At 37.5% G+C, this 15,564-nt stretch overlaps 1 long non-coding RNA gene across 1 annotated transcript; it reads right to left on the bottom strand.

The window, feature by feature from the left end:
• Nucleotides 1-11: 11 nt before the first annotated feature.
• On the bottom strand, nucleotides 12-6,936 carry LOC306741405. Its single transcript, XR_013771060.1, has 5 exons — nucleotides 6,777-6,936; nucleotides 5,340-5,405; nucleotides 5,129-5,198; nucleotides 1,828-1,881; nucleotides 12-454 (listed from the first exon to the last, which is right to left on the bottom strand). It is a non-coding gene; the product is annotated as an uncharacterized lncRNA (long non-coding RNA).
• Between the last annotated feature and the right edge of the window lie 8,628 nt (nucleotides 6,937-15,564).

A 15,564-nucleotide genomic window follows, 5' to 3' on the forward strand; every position in this document is an offset into this window, starting at 1 on the left:
TGAAACAAAGCCAGTGCTAACCAAATTTATTTGTTGTACAGATTAGCGGAAATGTTCAAACCAACAGCCGAGCAAAAGAACTTCAACGTTATCAAAGTATTACGCTCAATATCCTATTGTAATTTTCTGTATAATTAGTTATTGAAACAAAGCCAGGAAAAAAAAATACGAGGACATACACTTTATTTCAAAACAACATTTGAAAATCAAATGTACAAATGCTGATTTTGCGTTTCCCAAAAACACTGTAATTTTTCCAGTCCACTGAAAACGTGGCCAGCAACAGTGTTCCAGTGTCCATGTTGTCGTACAAAAAAAAAATCCAAATGTCATAGTCCAGCAAAAAAACAAAAAGGTTTCATCATATCAAATTTGGGCTAACTGCCAAATCACTGTTCCATCTTCACGTTAAACAACGCTGTCTCCACTTCAGCAATATCCAGTTGACTGGCGTCTTGATAGAACAAAAACAAGAAGGAAAAAATGTAAGCCCACAGTGCAACTGAAACAAGGAATGATTCACAGCCCAGCAGTTAAACCACGCTTGCTAAACCAGACCAATATCAATTTTATTTACATTCATGGCAAGCTTTCAGATGCGTTAGCTAGCTTTCCGAATGAGGCCCGAAATATAATTTTCAACAAGTACAGTTAATTCCGTTGAAACTAAATAGCTATTCTCTTAAATTGCAATTAAAAGTCATCACATCGACAACGTATAGAACGCTAGCTACAGATTGTTGGGCGCTTGTAATCCAGTGTCAAAACGTATTTATTTAGAATCAAACTTGTTAATATATAACATCCTAAACTTCAATGTATTACGTTCTAATAAGACATTCAATACAACTTTTTATGCATTACATGTAAGGAATAAAAGCATTTGGCAGGATGTCGCACGTAGGAATTCTTAGTACGAAGTTGCAGTGAGAAATGCAGCACGCCATACTAGTAATGTAAAATCTGTCAAATTGTTGTACGGCTCTGAATTGACAGTTTGGTGGATTCAAAGAAATCAGCTAAATGAAGTCCGTGTTGATCAGATGCGACAACAATTTGCAAATAAATTCATCAACTGACCACCAGGGGTGTGCTGAGTTTAGAGATAACCTAATTCAAAATATGCATAAATCTTAATTACGCAACAGTAATGTTCAAGTAAATTACGATCAAAACACTGTGAGGAAACAATGCTGTATGCAAATTCAAATCAATAGCCCTAATTGACCAAATGTTTACCAAAGGCATCAAAACAAATTCATGATCAACCAACAGATGGACAACATTATAGCAGCGCTTCAAAACAGCAATTTCACACAACTGCTGCTCAAAGTCAGGAAGGTGTTGAAATACGGCATTAAAACAAAGTTGTTACACGCCATCGGCAATGTTTTAACCCGTATTAAACTTTAGGGTCAATAATCTATCAGAGATTTTAGCAAAAATGGATAATATAGAAATTCTTGGAGAAAGGTGGGCTTTTCTGAAAAGTACCAACAGGAGGCCATGCAGTCAATGTCCACATGAAGCCACAGTAAAACTAGCTTACATTATTATTTATAATGGAAGTAGTCACATTACTTTGTTAATGCACTCCACCTACGAACATCCAAGTCGTTTGCTAGCCTTTGGAACTAAAAGTGAATCGTAGCAATACATATTCCAGGTAAATGTAGTCTACGGTCTGCTTAAAAAAAAAAAACTGTGTGTTATACTCAATCTATCTGAATGGGATATAAGTAACATTTCCCCGTAAAGTCTAATTTTGTATTTATTATATTAATGAGCTCAGTTAATGAATACTTAATTCAAACCAAGAAAACTTACAGAGCCGTCTTCTTTTTCTTCAAAAATTCTTCACACCATGTCTTCATGTCGCCGCTGTGGAAAAGATAAGAAACAATGAATAATATGCATAACACACATGAAATTCACACAGATAGCAAATAAGTGGACCACTCAACATGATTGGCGCTTGGGTTTTAAATGTCAACTGCAACTGACTAAAGATAACAGACAAAACCAAGGTTTTCCAGCATACAACATTTGAATATGAGGAATGAGAAAATACATTAATAACTATAGATTAAAAGCCAATGTTGCATACAGCAAAAGTTTTTTCTGGAAATTGTAATAAAATACAAGCTATTGTTCTTTTAAAACAGAAGCCTAAAGTCTTTGACTTAGTGTAAGCCTACTGGTGTGCTGGTTAAATCAACATTGTGAGGTGTAATACGTCTAATAGGGGGTTGCCCATGTATGGAAGGCCAAATACAGCAAACTTATTTCACTGTTATTGCTTCACCAATGAAATACAAAATATGTATCTTAATACTATAAACTCGTTTGAGGGGTTTTGCAACAAACTATCTACAGACACTTCTCTTGCACCCTGCTTTTTTAAATAAACTCATATTGCTAGCCGTATGGTTTTCTTTTGTTCTTTTTGGGCATATTGTTCTGTTGCAAGGACTCCTGATGCCTGAATTTGCGGCGCGACCAGATTGCATGTAAAGTCAATCCACAGACGCGCTGCGACACGAATTGGCGATTTATTCGCGCCGCAGCAAGATAGACGCGTTGGAGGCGGCGCGAACAAAATGTTTGACCTGGGGCGAACAAAGCGAAGGACGCGGCGCGAATTCGTGTGAGTTGATTTCTCCCAACTCTGGCGGAGAAATCGCGTGACGCAAAGTTGCGGCAGCCAATCAGCGTTGAGAATCAGCGTTGAGAATCAGCGTTGAGAAGCTGCGCCCGTCACCACCGCCGTCTCCCCCGTTTCTGAATGAAACTGCTGCTGCTCCGCCTGAACCAGCGCTGGTAGCGGCTTCATTGAGACTGTTGTGGGACTACTGATAATATTATGAACCCAGACACCATGGAGTTTGATGAACTAGTGGTTATTTCCATGGTGGCTGGCATAATCGGCATCGTTTTACGGCGATACGCGAGACGCCGTTCCTGGAGGAGTCGGATTCACCGAGCTGTGTGCGGCTACGGATGATGTTATGAACTCAAATACGAGGGCGTTTCATGTTCCGACATGTTTGGGACTTCCACAACAAGTATAAAGCAGAACTAGTGGTTATTTATTCCATGGTCGATAGCGGCAATAAAAGCTTCGTCGCATGTCTCTCACAGAGGCAAGCAACAGAGCTAAGCCACGCCCCCTTCGCGCCGCGATTTTTCGCGTTTCCCTCGTTTCACTCACGCGAGTAAACTTCCGCGGTGGACGCGGCGCGAATTTTCACGGCATGAACACGGCATTACAGTTTCTACAGCTACTTCTAAAACTTTGGAAAAAGAAAATGTTGAGAAAATAAATAAATTTGAAGAGGGAAGCCAGATAATTTGCTTTTCTAGACTCTGAGCAACTTTCTATCAATAGCTTTTTTGTTGTTCATAGAAAGGTATTCAATGTTCTATCTTTAGACAATTTTTGATTTATTGGAGTGTGAGTCAGTGTAAATGTTTTGCGATACTAATCAGAACGATTAGGTCTTTAATGTTAATGGTTATTGTTCCAGAGATTTCACAGTGATTCGCTTCGGATCACAATAAATTGTTGTTTTTATGTCTCAAGTTAAGACATTTCTCATGTTTTAAATTAGCTTTTCTTATTCATATTTCGGTACAAATGTTTTTGCAATGCTGTTCCTTTGGAAGCAAATATCAAGGAAAGACACGATGTTCTGATTTTTCATTTGAAGAAATAAGGGGTCGTCTAAGAATGGCGTCAAACCAAAAGCAGTTGCGTGAGGAAATAATTAACAACCCAGATGAATGCACCCCATGTGACCTAATATTAAACACATGTTGGACAAATATAACAAATCTGGCTGTTGTCATGATGCCCACTGTAGGTGACAATTAAAAATGCCTTTTTAGAGTGTGACTGCATTGTCAAATTAGCAAATCAATGTTCAATGATTACTTTGGCAACATGCCACCAGTTTGCTAACCCAGAACGATGTTTAGCATTATCCGCCCTGGCTCAGCTTCTTAGCAAAACTCATTCATTTGAGTTAAACTCTAAAAAGAATGAATGATGTTGGACCAAAAGATTGCATGTCAATACTCGTCACACCGCCGATTGGACGCATCAAATATACCTCTTGCCTAGGAGCCACAGTTAATGTCCTTTTCACAAAAACATCCTCTAAAAAAAAAAAAAAACACCATTTCCAACGGCTTGTGCTACACCTTAGAGGCTTTTCGCTGCCTTGAGCAACGCGTAGACCCAGCATGCCACTCGCTGAGCAATTGATTGACCTTTGGGTGGAGAAACCACGTTCTGTTTGAAAATGTCAGTGTTTGAACTATGATTGATATGAGGGCAATGTGATGATCGTCCGTTGTTGTTTTGTATTTTCATGGGACATGAACAAAAAGAATAATCAAAGATTTTAAGGTTAGCTAGCTAGTCGAAAGACCGTCATTAACATTGTTCAAATCGGAATGTTATTTTTGAATAACTAAATGTTTATCACATTAAAAAGTACAAAGGAATCAGTCTTTAAATGTTGTAATTTGTTAATACCAACTCTTATTTCAACACATATGATAATCCAAAAAAAATTGCACAGAGGTCGACATTGAAGTCAACGTCTGGGTGCATCCTATGTTTTTAAATCACGTTTCAGAAGTATTATTAACTGGCAAACTTTTGATACATGTCAAATATATATGTCAAACCTCCCAAGTGTCAAAGTACTTTATTAGATGAATTTACATAATTATTTAAAACCAACTATGAAATGTCTCTCCCACAGTAAGGTCCTTGAGCACTTTGACATTTTTTTATTAATGTGTGAATACATGCCACATTATACACTAGAGGGCAGAACTGTCCTACATTTAGACACTGTCAACACTTAATAACTTAATAAACTGCGATAATGCACTGAAACAAAATACCCTTTAATGCATTTCTTAAAAGTGATATACACATAGAAGTGTAAATATACACTATTCACTACTGTTTATTCAGTTATGTACGCGTTAAGTAGTGGTTAGTAAAAAAAAAAAAAAAGTCACTTTGATTCAACAAATTTAAAGAGCTCAATGCACAGATAATATACAAGGAATTTACTGAACATGTTTAATCTTTTTTGAAAATGATACTTACAAAGCCCTGTTGCAGTGCAACTCTCCCGAATCCTTCAATTCCCGGGTCCATGGTGGTGAAATGTCAACCCCTTTAAAAAAGGAAAGATAGCGGTTTAGAGAGGAACTGTGGCAACAGCACCCCCTACTGGCTAAATGTATGAAACAGTAAAGTCAACGAAGCTAGTTAGCCTGGAAACACTTAAAGCGCGGACTGGTTAAAAATGACATACCATTTCACTTGGATCAGATGATCCCTTTTCTTCTTTGACGCAATTTGCTAAACTTCAAGGGAATCCCTGCAAAAAACCAAACAACTTATTTTAGGAGTCGCAATTAACAACGTTGCAACATAGGTTGGCATAAAATACGGCAATGAATAGGCTATTAATCTAAAGATATTTTTAATAATGTTTCAGGGCTCATTAAGATATGTTTTTAAATTATAAATAACTTGTAGCATGTGTAGTTGAGAAAATGTTTAATCTTCGCACGCCTTGGTGACACAAAATAGAAGTAAATTAGTCTTAAACAGGAACACCCTGCTCAAGATAGTGTTGAGAAGACATTTTGCTATGTGTAGTGATACTAATCCTTTAGCAATATGACTTAATATACAACAATCTGTTATAAAAGATTGTAGGTTTTCTGTTGTATTATGTGTAGTATTTACCATCACATGTGGATAAATCCTCAACCTTGTCCGTAAGACTGTGATAGTAAGATGAATTTATTTCTTTATTTAATATTAATACAGTATTTTGAGTTTCCTAAAATTATAGTTCTAATTGAAGTGTGGCTTTCTAACACAAAAGTACTTCTTTACACATCTTGCAGATGTAGTGTTAATAAGAAACAAAATGAACGTACATATTTAAATTATTCTTCATTCAGGAGCATAAAGGGTTAAAAGCCAACACCCTATTTTGTATTTCGAAGTACATCTAAGCTTTTATCACATATAAAACCTTTAATTGGCAAACAAAGCAAGTATGGTTTATGTATTAAGTCTACAATAGACAAATTGTTAACAACTCATATTTAAAGCATTTTGACAACATGTCACAATTTATTTCATCTATTTTTAATTAATAACTATTTACCATCCAACACTTTCTTAAATATTGTTAGAAACTATATCTGTACACACTGATCAAATAATGTGAAAATGTATCAATTTTTTTAGATTTATTAGATTTACAATTGGATGAAAAAGCTCAAAAAACTATTTTACTGAAAAGAAACCCCAAAAACATGCCTCATATTGTAGTGTTGATGACAACGAGTCTCAATACAGCATTTAAAAGACGAACATGTTGCTTGAACTAGATGTTTTTGTCGAGTAAATTCAGACAAGGGCATTTGCCCTGTCAAGGACAAAGCAAATTTTAAATGCGTAGGTTGAAATAACTCCAAACAGATCGAGAACAATGTGCATGTCAAAATATTAACTAAGTTAACTCGAAACAGAGTTAGCAAACGTGCAAATCCCATGAACTAAAACACAATTAAATGCATTTCACAGCCTCTCTGAGCCGTTTTCTGTATTCTCACACCATGGCCATTTTTTTTACAACACTGCGTCTGCCTGTCGTTTCAGCCACCATATTGCCAAACACCCGACTCGTATTTTAACGGCTAAAATATCTCGATTGCTCGTTAGTTCTTACCCATTTCTCAGGTCGTGTCTACCCGCCGTCGTCTGCCTCGTCTGGTGTCGCGTTTTTGGGCGATTTTCGTCGTTTTGGGAGCTGTTTCGGCCCCATCTTTCCGCCCGTTCGTCGTCTCTGTGCTCGACGCCTCGCTCCTCTGTCGTGTGTGTCCTCCTCTCTCCCTCCGCCTGAGCTGATATCCTTCAGCGGCTCTGCCCACTTTGCTCTCAACGTAAGCCAAGCTCCACTTCCTCTCCAGCCCCATCCAGCCACCTCGAGCAGCCGACTGCATCTGAAAACCCGCCGAGTTCATTTCTTGCAGCCCAAATATATGACAAAACATTTGAAACGTTTTTCCCAAAACACAACAAAATTCTTTAACGACACTATTAGTTTTTTGTACGTTTGTTATGGAGTATCAAATGACGTTCGTAAAAGTCAACTTGTATTGTAAACAACTGTGTGTGTGACCCACTGATATGAAGTTAAGTGTTTGTAAAGAAAACCACCTATGTATTTGGAAAGCAGTGATACGTAGTTATACACGTAGATACTTGTTTAGTGGCATTGCTGTAAATGTGAAGATAAGTGCATAATAGAAAAACTCATTTTCCTCATAGTGTTCCTTTTTCCCAACTTTCCTCAGCCTCTCGTCAGCTGATAAATGCATTTCCTCAGAACACCAAGGTATATATATTAGCTGTGTAGTAGGCCTAAGCTTTGTCTTGCTTCAGAAGCACAGGCTTCCTTTAACCATGTTTAATAAGGAGAAAGATAGTGTATTGTAAATGCAGATCTGTCAGTGAATTATCAATAACACGTGTTAAGCAGCCTATAACACCATCATTCAGACGTCAGGCTTAGTTCCTGATAGTAATTTAGGCTTCCTGGCTATGACCCTTTCACATTAATGAAGGAGTTATTGGGCCCATGTGTCATTCCATTTTTGAGTGAGGTATGCCATGCACAAGAGGGATTTTTTGTTTTTAATGTTTGCAGTTTTATTATAAACCTATACAAACAATTAACCTGAAGTAAAACTGTAAAGTTGCCTCCTTATGGCTTCTCTGAATAAGGATAATAATAACTGAACGTGAATGCAGCCTTGCGTGTGACAAAGTCAATTAAGATTGAGTATATCTTTGATTTAATTGAAACTAGTTTGAACAAAGTCTAATTGGGACAACCAAATTTAGCAAACGTTGGCTGTTCAGTCAGTGCGGCCTTTCCTGAACAGTCTATGGAGTCTGGTATGCGCTCCACCCCCATCGCTGACCAATGGGAGGTTTGCCACGACAGCGCATGCTCTCTGCAGTGGAAGATTTCTCTAAAAAGATCTCCAGCATAGCAACAGGAGTGGCCTCTCTGCAAGTGAAGTGAACACAGTCTTGCATTGACTGACTGGTTGGATCGGTTTGAACAAGGAAGTGTTTATTCCCAAAATAATTTAAGAAGTGTATTTAACCTTTAAGTCCCCTGAATGTCGCAATCTCCAATTGTGCTTTTAGAGATTGAGAATTGGAATAATTGTTGCTGCAGCACAAAGCTTAGTGAATATCCGTCTCTTCAGAGCACACATTTGGTTTACTGAAGGCCTTTTGTAACGATTGCTAACAAAGGGAAGATAAATAAATGCCTGTTCAAATGATCTGGATAGCTGGATAGCAATGACACATAAGCACACTTTGGACTCACACCAACCTGCAGCATTTAACACAAAACATGTCTTTGTCTGAATGGGAAGGCGTAAATGCAGCCATTCGTTTTGTTAAAAGAAAAGTGTATTTTACTGTTGCGGAAGGGTGTGCCTTATCTGCACTATTAAAATACAGGGTTGCTTTCATGGGTGTGGCATGTCAGGTCAAAGCACATACAAACGTCATTTTACCCCAGCAAATAACCTTTAACAGTTGACATAAGAACAGGTAAGCTATGTTCTCATGTTTACTTTCTAATTAGCGAGACAAATGGGTCCGTATACTGGCGTGGCCATGTTTTTCAACAAACAGCGGGTATTAATGAGGAGGCAAGTCTGGGACTTATATGGCTTGGAGGGACTAAAGTGTCCAGTTTCAAAGGACTCAAGTATAGTCAACTTTTTTTTCTACCCCTTTTTCTTTATTGAACAAAAAAACAAAACCTGAACATCACAGCAGTGCATCATTTCTAGACAGTTTGAAATGTAATATTCTGGTTTAGTTTCCCTGATCTCAGGATATATTCTCAGTACACAAAATGTGTCTCGTTAAGTGATTTCCTTTCCAATTATAATGCTTATGCATTCATTTATTTACCTTTTTCAAAGATCCAGAACGTTGAACATTTTACAAAAATAGGTATGCAGTGAAAAAAAAACCGTTGGTGTCAGCCAGTCAAGAGCGATGTAACCTGATCCCCGAGGTCACATTCAGAGCTGCTTCTCTGTCCAAAGTTCAGGCCGTCCCCTTAGAATGAGACAACCCCCTTAGCTTAAGATTTGTATCTTCCCTAGCTGAGGAATAGGGAACATCTCCTCAATGTAAATGTCCCCACTGCAGGACTAATAAAGGAATATCTTATCTTATCTTAAACAAATTAATCTCTTTGCAAAATCATACATCAACATAGTGCACATACTTCATGGCGTTGTGTGCATGTTTGTGTTAAGGAAGTCCCTCACTTCCTCTCCTGCTCCAGATCCTTTCCTCAAGGCATTCTCACACCAGTCAGTGCTGTTCGACCTGTGAATTGAAGGAAAATGCACGTTGTTATTTTGTGCTGCCATCTAGTGGGCTCTGATCAGCTTTCACAGGCAGGAGAGGAGTGGAGAGCCAGCACTCTTAGTAGGTGAACAGAAATAAGATCAGACATCTAAACAGACAAAACTACACAGGCTGTCTTTGTTTTCAGATTAAAGGTTTGCACACTGTGAGAATTTTCGGTATAATATAATATTACTTGCAAAGATCGTATCCACTAGCCATCAGAGGGATTATTTGTAGTAGTAAATCTAAGTGTTGGTTTACTTTTTTAAAAGGACTATGTAGATTGTAACCCCAAAAGTCCAGTGAAAATATAAATGGAGGTAGATAATACGTTATGGATCCCTGTGTGTCTATGTGAGTGAGACAAGGACACAAATGTATTTTGTGTTTGCGTTATGCCTATACATTTTGCTATATGATTATCACAACACTGATCAAATGATTGCTCATCCATGTCTTTTCTGGTCAAGATTTTCCCTTGGATATGCAGTGGTGACCTATAAGTCCTTTGGGAAATTGTGTTTGCTGTAGCCCACGGGGAAACAGAGAAATGCTGCCTTCATATGTTGTTGGAAATGTGTGACTCGCCATTCAACTCCAAATGTGGAGCGAAGTGTTAGAAGAAAGTTAGAATGATTGACAGACAGCCAAGCCTTTAGGATGGGATGTGCTCACTGTGTCAAAAAAAAAGTTTCAGAATTTGTAGACTAGTACTATTTTCAATATCTTGTCATTATAAATAACATCATCTATTACAACACTATTGACTGGTGTGTCTATAGGGCTGTGTCTCTACAGCAAAGGAAACAATGCAGTGATATGCATATGTAATAGTTTATATACATATATCCCCCTTGTATTCCTGTTAGTATGTGAGGAATTTGCATTTAGACTGAAGGAAGATTATATTACACACATCTCAATTTCATACCACCAACCAATCACACAGGAGTAAGGACTGCCCAGGACTACACTGAGGATATTTCACTGTCTCCCAACTCTTTTGTCTTTGTATATATATATATATATATATATATATATATATATATATATATATATATATATATATATATATATATATATATATATAAATATTCCAGTTCTTAAATGTGTATATAGGCTAGATATAGGCATAGCCTCGAAGACAAGCAGTCTCTCTGTTTAGGAAGGTAATGCAATCAAGTACATTAACTTTAATGTAGTAGAAATATTACTATATTTATGAAAGAACCCTAAAAGATGAGTACTTCCTCCTTCACTGTGTATACGGTCAAGCCTATTCTTGATATCTAAATGTATTATTATAATATAGTATACTATATGATGTTATGTTATCAAAAAGTAATCAAACACAAGCCACTAAAACAAATAGTCGACTGAATCTGATAGCATATGTTTCTATTTGACAGCTAGGTCTGTATGTAGTATGAAAAACGAGGCGGCCATGAAGGCATCACCAGCTCACATACTGCTCGTCTCCAGCACCGGGAGCAGTCATCCAGCTCTCCCGGACGCGGATAATCCCCATCTCTACCCCTAATGCAATCAGGAAGGATTGCTATACCTCACCTCAAGGGAAACACGTTTTGGAAGCAAATACAAGTGACGACGTAGCCGTCCACCATTAGGAGAAGCCCGGACGAGGAGGGAGATGGATATTTGCGTTTCGCATTATTGTGTGAACAGCCCAAACTGCCAGTGATAAGCCGATTCTCCGTAATATGACAGCTGCTGTCGCATTTCATCTATTTCGGAGAAACTACTGAAAGAACATCCTGCTTGCTTTTTTATTTTTTTATTTCAGCACCATGTTGACATACAATCTAGTATTAACTTTGTTTATCACGGCTCTTTGGCGGGTCGGTGGAGAACCACAAACTCTTTCTTCACCTGCGACGCAGTTAAATGCAACATCATCATCCATCATCAGCCAAGACCAAGAGCTGCCACATAATGTCACAGATGCCACCGTGGGATCCCCGATTTCATCTCTAATGACTCATCTTCCCACTCTGAAAAACATTGTTATTTTCATCTGCGTGTTAACAGCTGCTCTCATCACATGCCTAGTCATCAAAGTGGTCAGGTAGGCAGGTTGATCTCTTCTATTACAAAGGTTGCATCGCTATAATGATAAGCAGCATTACAATGATGCATTCGCAGTCAGATGATCACCGTGTAAATGTCGCTCTTTATAGTATTCCTGGTAAATTCATCACGTGGTTGTATTAGGTCTGGGCCTATTAATGATGTTCCTGAAGGCACTTACCAACATGGTGGTGCTTTATGGAGGCTATTGTGTGTCCTGATGTGTCTGATCTTACCATCTCTGCATTCACCACATAGGAATGATTGTAGGTTTACTGTAACCATATTTCATATTCGGGTGGCAATTAATGACAATTCTGATTGCAGATTAATCTATTCATTAATGTCAATTGAATTCTAGCCCCTTTACAACTGAGGAAAGCATTATAGTTCGAGGTTTGTAAAATAGGTTTACAGCAGATGTTGTGGTTTAGTCAGTCAGACTAAATGGTGAGAGTGTATTTATTGTACTCGTCTCATGTTTGGCAACGTTCTATTCCCCACAGATCTGGGAGACGAATCAGAAAAACAAGGAAATATGACATTATAACGACACCTGCTGAGCGTGTGGAGATGGCCCCTCTTAATGAGGAGATCGATGATGAGGATGACTCGACCCTCTTTGACATCAAATACAGGTTTGTTATTTTCTGTAAAAGGGGTTGATTCAGGGTAAACAAATGAAACTTAAAAGATTACTGTATATTTTCCATAAAACTAAACCCTTTGAAGTAATGTTGTACTTTTAAATTGCCTGGTTTTATATATCTTACTTTTCTTCAATGCCTCGACTTATCTCACTCGTAGCCATTGTAGTCATAACATAATTTAACGCACCTTGTGACTCAGTTTTGACTATCAAATGTTGCTGGGTGGCACCGGTTTGACAAAGTTAGTGTAGTCACTACACTAACTTTGTCACTCCTACATCTGTAACTTTGTCACTCCTACATCTGCATTAGTGGCACTACACTGTAGTGCCACTAATGCAGATGTAGGAGTGTCTCTTTGCTTTTAATATTAAGCACACAACAATTAGAAGTAATGTGATGCAGTATAAAACCACAGTGTCAGCATAGGAATATCAAAGTGTGCATTTCAAATGTGTATTTGCTGCTTGATGTTCTTGAGGAAACACGCTATTTTAAAGAAACATTGTAGTAGATCATCTAATGCTGATATACGGTTTCACCCTTCCGTCTTCTCCATTGTTCTTTAACGCACAACCACTTCCTCAAAGGAAGATATGACGTCCTGTTTACCTGACATTCTTGACAGCCAAGTCAGACCGGACTCTGCATGGGAACGTTTCCTTAACATATGGGCCGTAGCACCAGAGACCAGAGTAACTGAGTTTTCATTTTGTTTTGCAGGTGAATCACAGCATGGACATCAATATTTGATAACTCCTGTTTTGCCCAGGAGAACTCAAGTGATTTCCAGTTTTTTGTGCAGTTCAAGTCTCATCGGATCAGCAATTTCTTTTGCTGCTTGTGCATGGCTTTAATCTGTGTTGAAAGAACTGGAACCACATGGATATAATTGTTTGCTGCTTCCATCACATGGCACAAATTACCAGCACAATTCTTTCTGACATAGTGAAATCAGAATGACATTTATTTTATTATTTTTACATTTTCTGACAGTTATTGTCATTTAGTTTTCTGCATTTAAAGCTGCAGTAGGTTGGGCTGAGGAGTTTATAGTAGAAAGGAAGCAGCGTCTGCTTTGAAGCTATGATATACCCATACGAAAACATAGGACCATTAGTTAAATGTTAACATGCAACACAAATTGCACAGATAATACTTCATTCAAATGTAAAAATGTGCACACTTTAAAGAATCTATTGGTATACAGCAATTGATTCTTTTTTTAAACAAAAATTTCATACCAAATATATTTCTATCTACTAACCACTTAGCTGTGCATATATACTGTTGAAGGTGGTCTGTCCTTATGTATGAAGTAAGCGTATATATTTTTTTACTGTATGCTGTAGACGCTCCTGTTTTGCTGCTATCTCAGCTGAAATACGTTTTTGAGGTTCAAATTTGATTAAAAGCTTGAATAATATAGTCAGGGTATATTTGTGAGGCGTTCATGAAATACATCCGTTTGCTATGAATGTGAATGCTGTAATCTGTTGTGATCAAGTGTGTTCAATCATGTGACAACGTTGTTTAATCAAGCAACCACTGAAAGATATGAACAGCACAGTGTCTTATTTTCTAAATCAAAAACGTGTATGTCACCATATCATTTCTAGTTACTAAATTAAAAATTATCCCAAAATCTGGTATCTCTTGTTTGAGATATATGTGCACAGTTAGTCAAATATTCATGGAAGGTCTCCCATTAATGGCTCACTGACTCTTGTAATGTCTAACTGGAAATGGACGGTTTTCTTCCCTGAAGAGTTGCTTCTCTTTGCCATTCAGGTTCTGGTAAAAAGAATAAAGAAAAGTGTTCTTATCGTTTTTAAGTAGCAACGCCAGCTTTGACTGTTGTTGGTAAGGTTTTGACTTGTGGGTTTAAAATGGAAGTTTTACTTGATCGTAAATATGTCCTCAAACCATTTGGTCCATTAGATAAATAGAAAATTACTTTAAAAAAAACAACGAAAAGCATAACTGGTATGTTCAAATAGTTATATCTTTATTTCAAATACAGAATGTATAATCCACCAAAAGTCTGTATATAGTACACAAAAGAAATAACAGAGTATAGTTCACAAACCTTCCTTGTCTCCATGTGCACCCTAAATGTAATTAAAGTAAACTAAAGTTGCAGAATACACCTAGATTAGGTTTCTGCAGTAAAGGGAGGGCTTGTGTTGTAGGTGACCTTCTGTTTTAATCCAAACTGATTGACCATTTGATAAAGTGCACTGTGGTCGACAGCTGTTTCTGAATGACTACCATCCCTCCTAACAGAAAAGATTGTATGGCCCAACTTGTACAACTCTTTCTTTGCAGGAGAAGAAACAGTGTGCTATAAACAAAGTAATCGACATCCACAGAAGATTGGATACATGTGTTGTTATCTGTTAGATTTACAAGTGATGTGTGTGAGTGTGTGATCGGGTTTTTGAATATGTGAATCAAACTGTCCAACATATTTTTTATATAATGATCTTGAGCAGACTGCTGCCTATGTCCTGTGTTATCCATCAGACTTTATGACCACTGTTCATTTCAGTATTGTGTATTCAAGTTTCATTTTAGTTTTGGCCTGTATGTGTGCAGAGAAGTGGATTTTTCAGAGAAGTGGACTCTGCTAAATCTGTCTCAGAGGAGTGTGTCTTCCATCGTGGAGACAGACGTCTTCTATTTGATCTTTAGTTGTGAGGGAAATTGTGGAAAAACCCTGCTCATCTACAGAGGCTGATTCTAGGCTTTTTTTTTAGAACGGAATCATCTGCTGTAGACAGTTCCTGTTGTAAAATGAATTAAAGTCATTGTGGTAGCTATTTGAGAACTGTAGCTAATTTCCCTAATCCCACATCTAAACCAAGAACAGTTTTGGAAGTTTATTGACAAAAAACAAAGCCCCCGTTTAATTATTTTGACACTGAGATGTTATGTGTACCCACAGCTGTTTCCTGGGTTTCTATTGCTCTAAAACACTTCTGAAATAAAACTACTTTCTTTGAAGTGTTAAATCGTTTTAAAGGAGAATGTTGTTTTTTTCCATTCTGATCTTTTGTGTGTTCTGACTTCTGACCCAGAAAAGTACATTCACTTTGTCATAACTGCACAATTGAAGAGTCCTTGAGTCATACTGAATATTTTCAGAACTAAAAAAATGAAATATACTCATGTTGTATGTATCAAGACAAGAATATGCATGCAAAAGCTGACATTTCTTTGCGGAAATTTGAGTATACATAAACTGTATAGCACAATCCCATACGCTTTCCGTCAGAAACTAAGTAAAAGTAAATTTCTGATTCTGTGTTAATTAATTTTAAC

This window comes from Taurulus bubalis, assembly GCF_910589615.1.
Source record: "Taurulus bubalis genome assembly, chromosome: 9".
In the NCBI taxonomy this organism is placed as follows: Eukaryota; Metazoa; Chordata; class Actinopteri; order Perciformes; family Cottidae; genus Taurulus; species Taurulus bubalis.